Genomic DNA, 12,802 nt, shown 5'->3' on the forward strand with positions numbered 1-12,802 from the left:
AAGGAGAGAATACAAAAACAAAAATTCTAGCATAACCTTCAAAAAACACTTCACTGCAGAGGACAGATGGGTGACAAAATTTCTTGTGAGACTGTGTTCAGCATTACAAGACACTCAGAAAAGCAGATTCAGAGCCTGGTGAGCAACCACCATGTACTCCAGATCTCCTAATTGTTAAAAGTGATGGTAACCTTGTTCCAAGGATGAGAACAGGGTCTAATGGGCAACAGGACACTTTGGAGACAGGTCCTTATCTTGATGTAGTGGGGGGGTTCACAGGTATTTACAGGTGTCAAAACTCATCAAAGAGTACAATGTTGAGTATGTATCATACAGTATTTATGTTATATGTCAAAAAAGCATAAAATGGGGGGACTAGAGAGATGGCTCAGTGGTTATGAGCACTGACTGCTCCTGAAGAGAACCTAGGTTTAATTCCCAACACCCACATGGTGGCTAACAACCAGCCCAGCCAAAACTCCAGTTCGGAGTGGGGGTCCGATGCTCTCTTCTGACCTCCATGGGCATTGCAGGACACAGGTGCACTTATGTACATGTAGGCAACACACTCATAAACATAATATAAATATAATAAAAATGTTTTTAAAAGTATGAAAATGACATACACAGCTCTATAGGACATAGAAATTTTCATATCTTCCATTTTGAATTACTGGCATGTGTGGTCCACAAGGAGATAGTATTCAAATTAATCATAAAGTAATACAAAATAAGACTGAGATGCAGAGAGAAGCTTTGTGTCTTGCAGTAGGCATGGAGCCAGGCCAAGGTGGCCTGCCCTTCTCCCTCATCATCTCCATTGCTGACTGACTCCCAGAATCCCAGACAGATCCCTCCCTGTTTTGGCAAAGTTGAAAAGAAATGGAGGCTGTGAAAAGGGAGTAATGTTACTGGGAAATCTGTAGACAGGTAATATTTCTTTCCATTGTATAGTCTACAGAGGAGTTGGTTCCTTGAGCAAAGACTTAGTAGCTAATAAAATTTTTAAATTAATTTTTAAAATTAAATTTTTGTGAATTTCATGCAATATTGGTCTTTTTGAGACAGAGTCTCCCTGTAGCCCCAGGTGGCATGGAACTTGTTATGTAGACCCAGGCTGGCCTTGTACTCACAGAGATCCACCTGTCTCTTCCTCCCAAATGCTGGGATTAAAGGTGTGAGCCACTCTATTACAGTTCAAGATTTACTATCAATCTTCGGCAAGAAAGATGGCATAGTAGTCATGTGTGCTGGATAGCTTTAGTTGTCTACTTGACTGCAACAAATTTTTAACAGTCATTATTGTATTTGTGGATGAATTGTTAAATTTAAAGAATCAAGAGTAAATTGTTTAAGTAAAATGTCTTTAATCAAGTGCATTAAAATTATAGACTCACATTTGCTCATTGGTAGAATATTTGTCTAGTATGTGTGAACTTGAGGCCCACTTTGTAGCATCACACACAAAAGGAAGAGGAAAAGCTTTAAAACCCACATTTATAAGGTAACAAGGTAGTTTTGGTGATCACACATAAGATGCCCTTTGGTGTGGGTTCAGCCTACTGATAGTATCAGCCATCAGCTAGACTGACTTTCCCCTTCCCAGCAGGAATCAGTTGCCAGTAGCCCCTCAGGTAGGGTTGGGGTTTCTTACCAACTTTCTCATGTCTTTGCTGAGATTTTGTCTGGCTTGAGCTTATGTGGGTCTTGTCCATGCTGTCACCAGTGCTGAGTTCATGCGAGTAACTGCCCAGCTGTCTGTAAAACGGTTTCCTTGTGGTCATCTCCCTCCTCTGGCTCTTACAATCTTTCCATCTCTTCTTCCATGATGATCCCTAAGCTGTGGGAGGCAGAAGTTTGATAAGGTGTCCTATCCCGGGATAAGCAGTCTGAAGTCTCTAATTCTCTGTACAGAGCCTAGTTGCTAGTCTCTGTGTTAATCATCATCCTCTCTATAAGAATGCTTTTCTGCTGAGAGTTGAGACATACATTACTGGAGGCAAATCTGTGAAAGCTGGCAGATCTGGGGATCATAAGGTTTCTAACAGAGCAGAGATGGCTGATGCAAGAAGATATGGGCCTAATAAAAATTGTTAAAGATTTTCTAATTGCTCATCATCTAAAATCAGCCTCTTTTAAAATGACTTTTAAAAATTGTTCACGGCATACATATAAACACAATGTCTAGATCACTAAGCTGTATTTTTTAATGTTCCAGAAATGCCAAAATTACTTTTGGTGGTATTCGATATCTAGTGGGGGACATAACTAAATAATCAAGCATTCCAGGAAGCATGAAAGCATAGAATATGTTCTTTAAAAAACTGTGAAACGGGTAACTTTTGTTGCTTGTAGACAGACAAGCCAATTTTGTTGTGGAGGAGAAACAAAGGGGGGAATTATTTTAAGAAGCCAAATAAGATAATAAAAGCTAAGAGTGTGGTAGAGGCTGTGATAGAGACCCAGAGAACAGGATGGGGTGCTTAGAAAAGGAACCAGTATATGTTGTAATGCACACGTAGTGGGGATAGCTTGGGCTCATACATAGCAGGGATAGCATAGGCTTGTGCATAGTAGAGATAGTATGGGATTGTGCATAGTAGGGATAGCATGTGATACACACACACAGGAAGTTAAGTTTTTTTCAAAAAATGGATATCTTGTGGAAAGCATCAGATACATATGCATTCTTGATACAAATGTAAATTATAAGTGTATTCAAATCTAAACAATGCAGTTCATTAAGGTTTTCATAACATTGTAGAGGGAAGTCTGTTCTTTACAACAGAACATGGAAGGGTTCCTCAAACAAGCATTTGTAAGTGAAAGAAACATGACAGAAGATTAAAGAATATAAAATCAATGCCAATTAGCTTTGCTTCTCTGTAGGCACTCAAGGCTTAGTGTGTGCACAGGGTGGTACGGGAGCGCTTGCTTCTCTCTGCATTGTCCATCACAGGAAGAGACATCAGGATTGACTTGGAACAGGAACTAGATAAATCGATTGAGGGCTTTTATTCAGTGAAATAACAAGTAAGTTTCAATCAGATAAAGTAAGTCCACATTAATCACAATCTGTCATGGACCTGCTCAGTGTTGGCATGTGAAGGACTTGGTCTAACTGATGGTATCACATTCTAGGTGACCTTCACCTTATCCACCTCTTGGATGAAGTACGAGTTCAGAGCTTTCCTATGGCTATGAATACTTCCTTCCTTATTGAGAATTCAGAGCCACCCCAGCTAGTTGAGGGCATTTGGACACTGCAGGTTCTTGGGATAGGAATGTGTATTCCAAGTGCTGTCTGACAAACTTAACATAGAAGCAGGCCTTTGTAATCCATCTACTGGTGCATGTAAGGGCATCTGTGAACTTTAGTCCACCTGTTTATGAACTCGGTAGAGGGGAACCTCAGACCAGCAAAGTAGAAGTTTGATCTAAAAAGTTCTGTCTCCCACATTGTGGTTATAAAGAGCCAGTCATATCAGCCAAGATTTGCTGGGCGTCTGTCCTGTGGGAGGTCTGTGTGGGTCCAGAACGGCTTTTGCAGCTATGTGGGGAGGATCTGACTGTGCAGAATTGATTCACTTTCCTCCAGAATGCTAATTTATGGTTATGTTGCTGGAAGAGAATGCTCCTGTCTGCTCCATCTTCACTCATGATGTGATGCTGTGGTATTGATGTTCAGCATAACTTAACAGCAGACTTGGGTGCTAATAACCTTTAGACATGCTCAAACATTGCAGATAATTTTTAAAAAATATTTTTATTTTATGTGTATGGGTGTATGGCCTGCATATATGTGAGTGCACCTGTGTTGTGCAATGCCACGGAGGTCAGAAGAGGGCTTCGGATTCCCCTGGAACTGGAGTTAAGACGGTTCATAGCTACCATGTGGGTGCTGGGAATCGAACCCGGGTCCTCTGCAAGAGCAGTCAGTGCTCCTAACTGCTGAGCTGTCTCTCCAGCCCCACAGATACTTTATTCTAAAAGGTAATAGAGTGACTTAGTCATGGTGAACTTCCTTTCTAAGGAGCTGCTCAAACTTGAGAAGTGCTCTAAAATTTCAACACCTGACCTGGTTTTGTTCATGGAATCAATGTGCGGTAGATATGTAACTGCATATTCCATGTTTACAGATTTTTCTACTCTCTATAGTTAGGTTGAGTTACCTTGGAAACGTCAGCTGGGTGTGTTGAGGATCACATCAGAAATGGGAACAGGTGCTCACCTTGAATACCCACCCAGGCTGAGATGTGTCACTGCTGTCCTATGGGGTCACTGCTTTCTGGGCTATGCTGGGCAATAGTTATGTGCTATGTTACTTGGAAGTACTATGGGATCCTTTTCAACATCTCTCTAATATTCATGTGAACTGATTTAATCTCTGATCTATAGTGTGGCCCTAGAAAGAGGTAGAACACTTTCAGAATAGAAGCTTCTTTCTTCCTTGTTTGTAGAAAACCAGACCTTGGTATTGGAAGGTTTCTTCTCTCCCAGATACCCCTTCACTCATGACATACACCTGCCAGCACAGGAACAGAATTTCCCCAGGTCTTACGGCATGATCTGAATGTCTGACACATGTGGCCAGCAGGACCTGGAGTCTGTGGCCAGCAGGGATAGTTTAGGTCAGAAGACAGTTAATTTCTAAGCATGAAAATAAACCCTCCCACTGTATAAAACCTGTGAATTACATGAATATATTGTTCCTTAAGAATCTAATAAGATTTCTTTTTTTGAAGGAGGGGCTGACTATGTAGCCTTCCTGGCTTGGAACTATGTAGACTAGGCTGGCCTTGAAATCACAGAAATCTGCCTGCCTCAGCTTCCCAAGTGCTTGGATTAAAGGTGTGTGCCACCGTGTATACCAGGCCCGGTAAGATTTTTAAATAAAAAAAACTAGTAATTGAAAACTGTGGCCCCAAGAGTTAATACAGCAGCTGATGGCTCACAAGAGAATGGCCAAAGTTTCATTCTCATTTGAGCCAAATTCTATTTTGAGTGTAGGACACTGTGTACGTGTGTCAATCACAGGGCCAGATGTGACTCTGGCTTCACTCCTGGTTCAGCATAACTTAACAATAGACATGGGCATTTGTGGCCATTAGGCATGAACAAAGTTCCCAGAGTGCTGAGCTCTCTTTTCCCCTACAGCATAATAGAATGATTTAGTGACAATGGACTTCAAAGAAAGAATTCTCTGTTTCATTTTCAGAAGCCTCCTGAAATCTCAGCATCCTTATCTTGGTTTGGGAGTGGAATGAAAGTATAATTGTAGATTCTGTATTTGAAAGCTCTTTTTACCTCTAAAACTTATTTATAACCCCAGAATCGATGTTTGGTTGTTCTTCACAGACAAACTAATGGTGGTATAAGCTGTGAGTCCCCTGACAGTTCCCATCAGACACTGAGCAGGGCGGCCCCTTCTCTCATGTTTTGCTCCCATATTGTGAAGTGTCATTTGATATTCTGTCTAGAATTATTGCTAGGTTTCATCTTGATGATCTTGTTTTTTGGTCATCCAGGGTCCTAAGCTCAATGCTATGAAATGGCCTAGGGAGGAATTAGATGTGTTAGATCAACTTTGTTCAGACGTGAGTTATAGTGAGTTCAAGGTTAATGAGTTAACAGCATGTATTAAGTATAATATTATTTATTTATTTATTTATTATTTATTTGTTATTTACTTATTTTTTGGTCTTTTTGAGGTAGGGTCTCCCTGTAGCCCCAGCTGACCTGGTACTATCTGTAAACCAGGCTGGCCTCGATCTCACAGATATCTGCCTGCGTGCCTTTGCCTCTGCCTCATGAGTGCTGGGTCTAAAGGCATGTGCCATCATACCAGGCTAAATATAGTATTTTAAATAATACAGAAAACAAGATTACGGGTGGATAGGTTAATAAAAATTCTGTACCCAAGGCTGTACAGAAGCCTAACCCTGTATCTAATGGTTTAGTGGTCTCTAATTCCATATTTGTGCCAACTTTATGTACATATGTCATGTGACTGGCAAGAACTGACTGCCTGCTGGGGGTGAGGGGCTAAGACAGCCTGAACAGAGCAACTCAGTTCTGTGCTTCTGCCTGCCCCACTTTTACATCTGATGTAGTGAAACAGGGTGTGACTTAGCATTGACATTTCTAAGCTGTTTTTGCCTCATAGAAGTTGAGCCTGTCATTGAAATGTAGTAAACCAAGGATAATGTTAGGACAAGACCGCATGAAGGGTTAAGGAATTCCAGGATTAACAAAGATCCTAAGTCAACACATTCCTGTTGAGTGATCTCTGGTAACTTTAGCGACATCTTCTTTTTCCAGCAGCTGGTGCATTGGACAAAGGGTTGATGACAGGTGGCAGATCAGGTGACATGCCATCCCCAGCTCTCTCATGTCCTCCTGAAGGCAGTTGTAACACAGAGCTTAAGGATGGCACGCCAGGCATGCACGCCAGGCATGCACAGCCTACTGGAGACATTTCTGAGGTAAAGTGCATTTGAGTCCACACAGAAGACTTCCCGCCCTCAGACTGTGCCAGGGCTGCCTTGATGGCCTAAAAGCAGCCACGTTGCTGTGTTCATACAGTTCAACCCACTGTTGAGAATTTGTGTGTCATAGCCACCTAGCAGCTTTTCTTTCATCCTTTTAAGTATCAAATCCAGTTCCAACAGGAGGACCACCTGCCAGACTCCAAATGAAAGGCACTCAACACAGCGGTTCTGTAAACATCGCAAGGTATCAGGAACTTTTTTGGTACTCTTAGTAAGACACAACTAGAGTTTTAACTGGGCTTAAAATGCTGCCCCTTCTCCTTGATCACCCTCTTCCTCCTTACTCTCACTCTTCAGTTCAAGTGACGATGGAGTAGCTGCTCGTGGACTGGAAGTTGACAGAATGTCTTTCCTACATGGGACTCGCACTCTGGAAAGGCAGAAAGAGGGAGTTCTGCACTGTGGACAGTGGCAACCACCAGGGAGGAAAGAAGATAATCAGCCCAGGGAGACAGCAGAGCTGGACAGATCAGGTGACAGGTGAACCGACACCTCCACACAGAGGGATGAGATCGTTTGAGGAGAAACAGACTTGGGTTAGGGAACAGCAATACCAGAGATGCAGGCACCGAAAACACTGAACTCTGAGGATGGCTTGATGAGTCGTCTGCTGATTTCTTTGAGGCATGGTTTCTCCATGTGTGAAATCTGTTTAATGAATCCTCACAGGTCTGATTCTGGATGTAAAGAGCAGCCAGCTGTGCTGGGTACTTGTCTTATTGATGTGCTGCAATGCCAACCAAAGGGAGCTAAGAAAGGAAGAGTCTCTTTTGGCCCACCTGGCGGGTAGAGTCAGCCATGGCTGGGAAGTCATGGCGGCAAGAGCTTGAGGAAGGTGGTCACATTGTGTTCACGTCAGGAAGCAGATGAAAGTGGTGCTGGTGCTTAGCTTACTTTCTGCGCTCATTCACTCCAGAAGTTAGGGTGAGGCTTCCTGCCTCAGTTATCTTAATCCAGAAAATGCCTCACAGACATGCCCAGAGATTTGTCTCTAGGCCATTCTGCATTCTGTCAAGTTGACACGATGAACCTTCATATAAGTCTTTAATATCTCTGGCATGTTTCACACACAGAGCCCTGGGCTCATTCTCTGTGACGGTCAGAGGCTCTGCTGGGAACATCAGGTAGAAGCTGAGGTGCCTGCTCTGCCCTGGGTGATGAGGGGCAAGCAGCAAACAGGAGACAGTGTGGCCTTCCAAGAGGTAAAGCTGGGGGGATACAGCAGGGCCAGCAGGACCTTTGGTCAGCTCACTGGGGGTCGAGGAAAGACCCTGCCTTTATTCCCTCCTTTGTTTCTCTCTTCAATTGCTCACTCTGTCTGTCTGTCTCTCTCAACAGCGTGTGTGTGTGTGTGTGTGTGTGTGTGTGTGTGTGTGTATTTGAAGGGAAGTAGGACTAGGAAGCATGATTGTGGGGTAGAGCTTCCTGTCTGCATGTAATGACTTTCTGTTTAACCATTCTGAAAAACTCTAGGCATTAGTTAAGGTGTACACACACAGACACACACACACACACACACACACACACACACACACAGCCATGTGCCTATATTTAAACTTCATTAATAAATACTCAATAGTCTTTATTAAAAGACTAATTGTTTATTGGGTCCCCATAAACATAATTATATCTCTTACTCACAGGAAGTTGTTATGAAGTAGTTCCAGAGCCCAGATTCTATGCAAAAGTCAATTTGGTTATAGGAGACAGTTCCACTGTGGGAGAACCAGGTGTCCCACATCAGTGATGAGACTGAGGGGGCAGAGCTAGAACAGCCCTGAGGCCTGGAGTCTGGGGCTGTGGACCAGCAGGAGACAAGTGGGGTGTGAAGGGACATCCTACCATCCGGACTGACCATATCCTAGGATAATCAGAGAAGTCTCAGCTGAGTATAGTGACTATAACGTTGAGGAAGAATTTTTAAATGGTGATGTGAAGACACATGTCAGGAGGTGCAGAGACTGGGTTCAGGTACTGAGACTTGCTGTTGAATTTGAAACAATAGGGCATCAACATCTCCTCAGGCAAGAGAAGCTTTGTCACACACACATCCTTTTTCCATTTACTTAAAAATGAGCCCCACTCAGAGACGGCACTAAAGTCACTTAGCAAAGGATGCCCTTGATTTCCTTTCATGGGTGATAGATGATTCACTGAGGAATGGCATTTTGTGGGCTCAGCTTTGAGGACAATGCCCTGAAATGTTTAATTACAGAAGCTTTTCAACTGTTTTCCCCCTGAGTTATTTTTAAAAAATACCCTTTTCATTTAGATTTTCAGAGTTGAAGTATACATTTCTAAGGGAGGGTTATCTGAGCTTGTCTCTACTGTAACAGCTTGGGCTTCATCCTTCCTTACCAGCTTCCTGGAGCAGTGGACTGTGGAGCATATTTATCCCAACTCAGTGTCCCTTATGTGGCACCCATATTGGAAATTTGTGGAGGTCAAGAAGTTTGACAAAATGCTCAACACCTGTCAGTGAAGGTCAAGGTCCCAGGAATGTCCTGTGTCTTTCACTGTGAGAAATTTGTTATAGGGACAATCCTAGCAGATCAGAGATGTTTTTCAAAATGTCAAAAGATAGAATTTACAATACAGTAAGTCTGCAGAGTGTGAATCGTTGGACAGGACTCCTCTATTAATCTCCACCCCCTCAGGGCTCAGGGACTGTTGCAGTCTCCCGGCAGGTCCAGCCTAGGGGAGACTCAGGGTCCTGGCTGGGAGGGGGTGAATGTCATGGAGTCAACACGCAGACACCGGGAGTCGGTTGGAAGCAGGCACTAGGTGAGGTGCTGCAGACTCGTTTATTGCAGATATGGGACTGCCTTATATACCCCTCTCCCAATGTCCCATTGGCCTCAGTAGGCCTTCTTGGGTCGTGTCTGATCCTCATGGGCTCTCTGTGTCGAGCTCTCTTGCATCAGCCGTCTCTATGTCCTTTGGCAGAATAGAGGTTCAACTCGACCGGATATTTTTTGGCGTGTTTACAGCGCACATGCGTTGGTTGTTCAGGCCGCACTTCCTCCTACAAGGGACCATTACTGAAGAGGGGCAGGGAGACTGAGCCGGGGGAGGTGCAGGACCACATGGAAACAGTGTTACAGGCTCCTGGGATCCATATTAATCTACAGCAACCATGTAAGCATGCACAAGACCCGTGCAAACTCAAGCACTTAGAAAACCAACATAGAACTGGGAAAATGGGCAGCAGGCCCCAAAGTTGGCCTAAGAACTGTTGGCATCTGATTACTGCTGGGTGAGGAAGGGCTGATCTTCTTTAAGGGGCAGACTCTAGGTAGGCTGACTAGACCCCAGGGATGAACTGACACTGAGGGACATCCAGGTAGACTAACTTGACTCCATAGGCCTTAACATATATGATAGAATGCATGGAATCTAGCGGCAGAGGGGGACCATGGGAGGGTGCAGATGGTGGGGGGATAAAGGAGATTAAGATGTTTTGTATGTGATACACAAAAATGAATAAAAACAAAATACTAATTTTAAAATATCAGATAAACAAGTAAAAGAGTCATTTTGTCCCAACATTCTGAGCAAATAAGGCAGGTATTTTCTGGTTCAAGAGGCTGGGTCATAGAAACAGCTGAAGTTATTGCAGTTATTTGAGGGAGAAGATGCTGCTGTGTCCACCTTATAGGCGAGGGAGCCACACTGTAGGAATAAGCCTGGGCTGTCAGACTGAAATGGAGACACAGGCATGCTGGACAGGTTCCATTTTCAACTTGATACACTTGGGTCGAGGGAGCCTCAGTGGCGAATTGTCTCCATTGGGCTGGCCTGTGGCCACATCTGTGGGGCATTTTCTTGATTGTTGAGTGATGTGGGCGGGCCCAGCCCACCCTGGGCAAGTGGGCCTGTGTTGTTAAAGAAAGCAAGTTGAGCATGAGCCAGAGGAGCAAGTCAGTAAGCAGCATTCCTCCATGGTGTGTGCTTCATTCAGCTCCTGCCTGCAGGTTCCTGCCCTGAGTTCCTGCCTTGGATCCCCTCAGTGATGAACCATGACCTGGGAGATGTAAGCCAAATAAACCCTTTCCTCCTCAAGTGGGTTTTGGTTAGTGTTTTTGTCACATCTGTAGAAAGTTACCTAGGACAACAGGAAATTAACATGCCTTTTCATGTTGGGAGGGTGATCTTGGTCAGAGTCTAAGATCAAGTAGTACAGAGCAGAGCATCTTGGGATGCATTTTTACTAGCAGATGTATTTGAATGTCTTTAAAAGAATCAAGTGGCAGAGAGACTCAAACTTATGAATCTCAAGAGCTGGCCAGGTTTGGAGGCCAGGTGTCTCCTAGTGTCTGACCAGCTGCTGATGGAGAGGACAGGATGGAATCATTCCTTAGGCTATTGCCACCTGCTTGCTAATGGCCAGGCTTCCTAAACTGGGAGGGTCCTGGAGCATCCATCCCTGCCTTAGCAAGGACCAATTTAATTGAATGATACTGCATGAAATATTGATGATTTATGAATTTTTTGCAAGATAGGTTAATGGACACATTTCGTCACCCATCTTGAGTTGATGAAGGGTACCTGCGCCTACAACATCTTGCTAAAGCTCCTGTCAGGGGAGCCATTCATTTTTAGTATTTCCAACTTTCAACACGTAAGTTGTCCTCATGGTTGACTGCAAGCTGGTACCTCCTCCTGGAATTCCTGAACTTAACAGTGTTTCAAGCCTCTAGGACGTGGCTTCATGAGATCGAACCAGTGGCATCAGAGAATGGCTAGCACCAGCAGTGAGAGGTCCCTGGCATCTTCTTCAAGATCACAGAACTGCCAATGCTGTGCTGACCAACATGCTTCCGAAACCGCACATTTTTCTTGTGAATGGTGTCTGTCTATAGAAACATGTGGTATGAAGGGCTTCAAAGAAACCCACGAGTGGACATTGCTGTGCTCTGAATTTTCACACTTCAGGCTTCCGATTCTTCCCAGTACCACTGTGAAGTTTGACGTTGCTAGTGTTAGGTGTCAGTGTGCTAAGCCATCCTACCCAGTGACACAGTTAAACATAGTGTTGCGCTGAAGGTGTTTTTATAGAGATGGTTAAACATATAAAGTTGGTTTATTTCAAGGAGATAACCCTTTAGGGCCAAATCCAGTCAATTTGAGGCCTTTAGGGCAAACTTGGAGCTTCCTGGAGACGGGAGATCCTGCCTCTCACCTTCAGTGTCAGTTCCTGCCTGGTTCTTTCCAGCTTGTTCTGTGAATGCTGGGTCTCAAGTGCGTAAGTCACCTCCTTAAAACTCTGCTCCTCATGTGCATGTCCTACTGGTTCACTTTTTGTGGAGGAACGCTGAGTGATATACCATTATCACGCATGACAGAATTACCCTGTCTTCTCACTAGTGCCATCATGGGTCCTCTCCTGTGTTCAGACTTGTCAGTTATGTAAAACAGTCTTCCTTTATAGCGGTTGGTTTGAGGAACTTGAGTCCACATTAGATCCATGAATGGTGCTTGACAGTTGGGTCTCCTCTGTAGCCTTTTATCTAGACCACCCCCCCCCCCGCTCTTGTTTCTGATGTTTTTTGTATGCTCATGTAGCGGAGTCTTGTAGCCTACAGGACCCATGGTTAGTTAGCTTGCTGCCTCCTTACTGATAGCCTCTGTCTTCCTTTTGAATTCTGCCTGTAAGATGAAAGTGTCCTGTGAAAGCTGCTTCAAATTCAGATTCAGTGTTTTGCTTTTGGAAGGGAGGAAGGAGGGGGCACAGGACATCTCTGTCCAGGACTCCCCGCTGCTAAGATCCATCAGGTGACTGAGAAGGTGACAGCCTGTCCACTCGACAGATCCTCCTCACAACCCCGTCAGGCACATTTTTTATCTAGCCTGGTCTGAGTTCATTATTTTATTGGTTTTCTTTGTTTTGAACGTACTTGAAACTACCCAGTCAAGATATTTTACTTGTGAAGTAGGGGTAGCTCATCTGTATGAAATGAAACTTATACAGGGGAGAATAAATTGTAGACTTTTCCTGATAACGGCCTGAGTGAGGAATCTTTTCCCTGCTGGGTACAGGGCTGACGGGTTCTTTTAGGTATGGGGTAAGTTTTCCTATTTTGGACTATCACATGACCTGTTACAGTCATACGTTTGTACACTGTACGAACACTTTATGTATTTGATGTACTTTGACTAATTAAAATCACTTTTATTTTATTCTGGAACTGTTTCTTCTTTGTGTAGTTGGAGCCCTGTAATCCCACAGTGTGATCTTTGGGCACAAACCT

At 43.9% G+C, this 12,802-nt stretch overlaps 1 protein-coding gene across 2 annotated transcripts in view; it reads left to right on the forward strand.

Moving 5' to 3' along the window:
• The window catches only part of Adcy2 (adenylate cyclase 2), a 447,994-nt gene that overhangs the window by 35,193 nt on the left and 399,999 nt on the right, over positions 1–12,802 (forward strand). The gene's annotated exons all lie outside the window — the stretch shown is intronic.

Source organism: Nannospalax galili, unplaced genomic scaffold (genome assembly GCF_000622305.1).
Source record: "Nannospalax galili isolate Female #2095 unplaced genomic scaffold, S.galili_v1.0 scaffold197, whole genome shotgun sequence".
NCBI classification, from domain to species: domain Eukaryota; kingdom Metazoa; phylum Chordata; class Mammalia; order Rodentia; family Spalacidae; genus Nannospalax; species Nannospalax galili.